This window comes from Nicotiana attenuata, chromosome 1 (genome assembly GCF_001879085.1).
Source record: "Nicotiana attenuata strain UT chromosome 1, NIATTr2, whole genome shotgun sequence".
NCBI classification, from domain to species: domain Eukaryota; kingdom Viridiplantae; phylum Streptophyta; class Magnoliopsida; order Solanales; family Solanaceae; genus Nicotiana; species Nicotiana attenuata.
In genome coordinates this window covers 74,342,283-74,346,288 of record NC_031989.1, presented here as the reverse complement: position 1 = coordinate 74,346,288, position 4,006 = coordinate 74,342,283, and the positions used below count along the sequence as shown (strand labels likewise).

General features: G+C 47.7%; 1 pseudogene; it reads right to left on the bottom strand.

The window, feature by feature from the left end:
• On the bottom strand, window positions 2,689-3,101 carry LOC109241386 (annotated as a pseudogene).

Sequence of the window (4,006 nt, the reverse complement as noted above, 5' to 3'; positions counted from 1 at the left end):
AAGACGACTCAGTGCTATGCGATCGCGTGGGGAAGAGCGCGATCGCGAAGAAGGAAATCCCTGTGTAAAAATTGCAGAAAATCTGATATCATCCTAAGTCCAAAACCACCCCGAACACCTCCGAAAACACTCCCGAGCCCTCGGGGCTCCTAACCAATCACACACCCTAACTCAATAACATCTTACGAACTTACTCGAGCGATCAAATCGCCAAAATAACCTCAAAATCATTGGATCAAGCCTCAAAATCATCATTTTCCTTTCAAACTTCATAAACTTCAAACTTTAGATATTTAGGTCCGAAACACGTCAAACGACGTCCTATTTCGACTAAACTTTACAGAAAGCGCTTAACACGTATTTAAGACTTGTACCGTTCGTCGGAACCAAAATGCGAGCCCGATACCACAGTCTTTTAATCAATTTTCATTTCCATTTTCCTTAATAATTTCAGAAAAATTCATTTCTCGGGCTCTAGACCTCGGAATTCGACTCCGGGCACATGCCCGAGTCCCATATTTTTCTACGGACCTTCCGGGACCGTCCAATCTCGAGTCCGGGTCCGTTTACCAAAAATATTGACTGAAGTCAACCTTAAACATATTAATATCAAAATTCTTCAAATTTTTCACAGAATTCACATATTTCAACATAAAAGCTTTTCCGGCTACGCGCCCGGACTGCGCACGCAAATCGAGGCAAGTAAAAATGAGGTTTTCAAGGCCTCGGAAGCACAGAATGAATGAGGAACAGGTGATGACCCTTTGGGTCGTCACATCCTCCACCTCTAAAACAACCGTTCGTCCTCGAACGGACAAAAGAAAGAAGTACCTGAGTCAGGAAATAGATGTGGATAACGGCTCCGCATGTCAGACTCGGACTCCCAGGTCGAGGCCTCAGGGGGCCGACCTCTCCACTGAACACGAACAGAAGGAAAACTCTTCGACTTTAGTTGTCGAACCTGCCGGCCTAGAATAGCTACCGGCTCCTCCTCATATGACAGATCCTTGTCCAACTGGACCGTGCTGAAGTCTAATACATGGATAGGATCGCCGTGATACCTCCGAAGCATAGACACATGAAAAACTGGATGCACGGCTGATAAGCTAGGTGGCAATGCAAGCCTATAAGCCACCTCTCCTACTCGATCAAGAATCTCAAACGGACCAATGTACCTAGGGCTAAGCTTGCCCTTCTTTCCGAATCTCATCACGCCCTTCATAGGCGACACCCGGAGCAATACCCGCTCTCCGATCATGAAAGTTACATCTCGGACCTTACGGTCTGCATAAGTCTTTTGCCTAGACTGAGCTGAACGAAGCCTCTCCTGAATAATCTTGGCCTTATCTAAGGCCTCCTGAACTAAGTCTGTACCCAATAACCGAGCCTCTCCCGGCTCGAACCATCCGACTGGAGATCGACATCGCCTACCATACAACGCCTCATATGGAGCCATCTGAATGCTGGACTGGTAGCTGTTATTGTAGGCGAACTCTGCTAAAGGCAGAAACTGGTCCCACGAGCCTCCAAAATCAATGACACAAGCCCGGAGCAAATCCTCCAAAATCTGAATAGTCCACTCGGACTGCCGGTCTGTGCTCAACTGAACCTGGGTACCTAACTCTTGCTGAACCGCTCTCCAAAAGCGCGAGGTAAATTGCGTACCCCGATCCGAAATGATAGATACCGAGAACTATGGGCCTCCGCTAAGATCAACTCGCGAATCCTATCAACATTGGGCACACAAACTCGACCCTGTAATCTCAAAACACCATCATCATCTAAGGTCACCTTCGTGGCACCTCCACGCTGCACCGTGTCTCTCAGGACACACAAATGGGGATCATCAAATTGCCGATCACGGATACGCTCCAATAGAGAAGATCGAGCGACCGTGCAAGCTAACACTCTGCTGGGCTCAGAAATATCTAATCTCACCAATCGATTGGCCAACGCCTGAATATCTAAAGCAAGCGGTCTCTGGCTGACCGAAATATACGCAAGACTACCCATGCTGGCAGTCTTCCTACTTAATGCATTGGCCACCACATTGGCCTTACCCGGGTGATATAAGATAGTAACATCAAAATCTTTCAACAACTCTAGCCATCTCCTCTGCCTCACATTCAACTCCTTCTGCTTGAACAGATACTGCAGGCTCTTGTGATCCGTGTACACCTCACACGTCACACCATACAGATAATGCCTCCAAATCTTTAAAGCATGAACAACCGCTGCCAACTCTAGATCATGAACCGGATAATTTTTCTCGTGGATCTTCAACTGTCTCGAAGCATAAGCAATAACCTTGCCATCCTGCATCAATACTGCTCCAAGTCCAATATGGGAAGCATCGCAATAGACCGTGTAAGGCCCTAAACCCGTGGGCAAAACCAAGACGGGTGCCGTGGTCAGAGCTGTCTTGAGCTTCTGGAAGCTCGCCTCACACTCATCTGACCATCTGAACTGGGCACCCTTCTGGGTCAATCTGGTCATCGGGGCTGCAATAGAAGAAAATCTCTCCACGAACCGACGGTAGTAACCTGCTAACCCCAAGAAACTCCGAATCTCGGTCGCTGAAGCTGGTCAAGGCCAATTCTTAATTGCCTCAATCTTCTTCGGGTCCACCTGAATACCCTCTGCCGATACAATATGACCCAGAAATGCAACCGAACTCAACCAGAACTCGCACTTCGAAAACTTAGCATATAACTGACTATCCTTCAGAGTCTGAAGAACCACTCTAAGGTGCTGCTCGTGCTCTTCCTGGCTGCGAGAGTACACCAGGATGTCATCAATAAAGACTATCACAAATAAGTCTAGATATGGCCTGAACACTCGGTTCATCAACTCCATAAATGCTGCTGAGGCATTGGTCACCCAAATGACATGACTAAAAACTCATAGTGCCCATACCGAGTGCGGAACGCTGTCTTAGGGACATCAGACGCCCTAATCTTCAGCTGATCGTAGCCAGATCTCAAGTCTATCTTTGAAAACACCTTTGCTCCCTGAAGCTGGTCAAACAAATCATCAATTCTCGGCAATGGATACTTGTTCTTTATCGTCACCTTGTTCAACTGTCGGAAATCAATACACATCTGCATCGAACCATCCTTCTTCTTCACAAATAACACCGGCGCACCCCAAGGAGAAACACTAGGCCTGATAAAACCCTTCTCTAGTAATTCCTGCAACTGGTCCTTTAACTCCTTCAACTCTGGCGGGGCCATGCGATACGGCGGAATAGAAATGGGCTGCGTGCCCGGAGCCAGATCAATACAGAAATCAATATCCCTGTCGGGCGGCATACCCGGCAGGTCTGAAGGAAACACCTCGGGGAACTCTCGAACAACAGGAACAGAGTCAATAGAAGGAACCGCTGTGCTGGAGTCACGGACATATGCCAGATAAGCCAAATACCCCTTCTCGACCATGCGTCGAGCCTTAACATATGAAATAACTCTGCGAGTGGCATGACCTGAGGTCCCTCTCCACTCTAGTCGGGGCAATTCTGGCAAAGCCAAGGTCACGGTCTTGGCGTGACAATCTAAGATAGCATGATACGGGGACAACCAATCCATCCCCAATATAACGTCGAATTCCACCATATCTAAAAGCAGTAAATCAACACGGGTCTCAAAACCGCCAATAACCACTATACGTGAACAATGGTCGCAGTCCACCACAATAAAATCACTCACCGGCGTGGACACATACACAAGGCACTCAAAGAATCACTGGGCATGACCCGATACGGTGCAAACTAGGACCGAAACTTCTCTACCACAAGCCAGAACAGTACCTGCACCTCCACCTCTCGCATCTCTACCTCCACCTCTAATACCATTACCTCCACAAAGCCTCTGAAGACGTAGCTGATCTATCACTGGTCTGTGTTGCTGCTCAGCTGAAGAAGCGGTACATGACCTCGCCATTCGCAAAAGAACGGAGTAGAAATTTAATCGGCATTTGAGAAACCAATCGTACGACAAGAACGAACAAA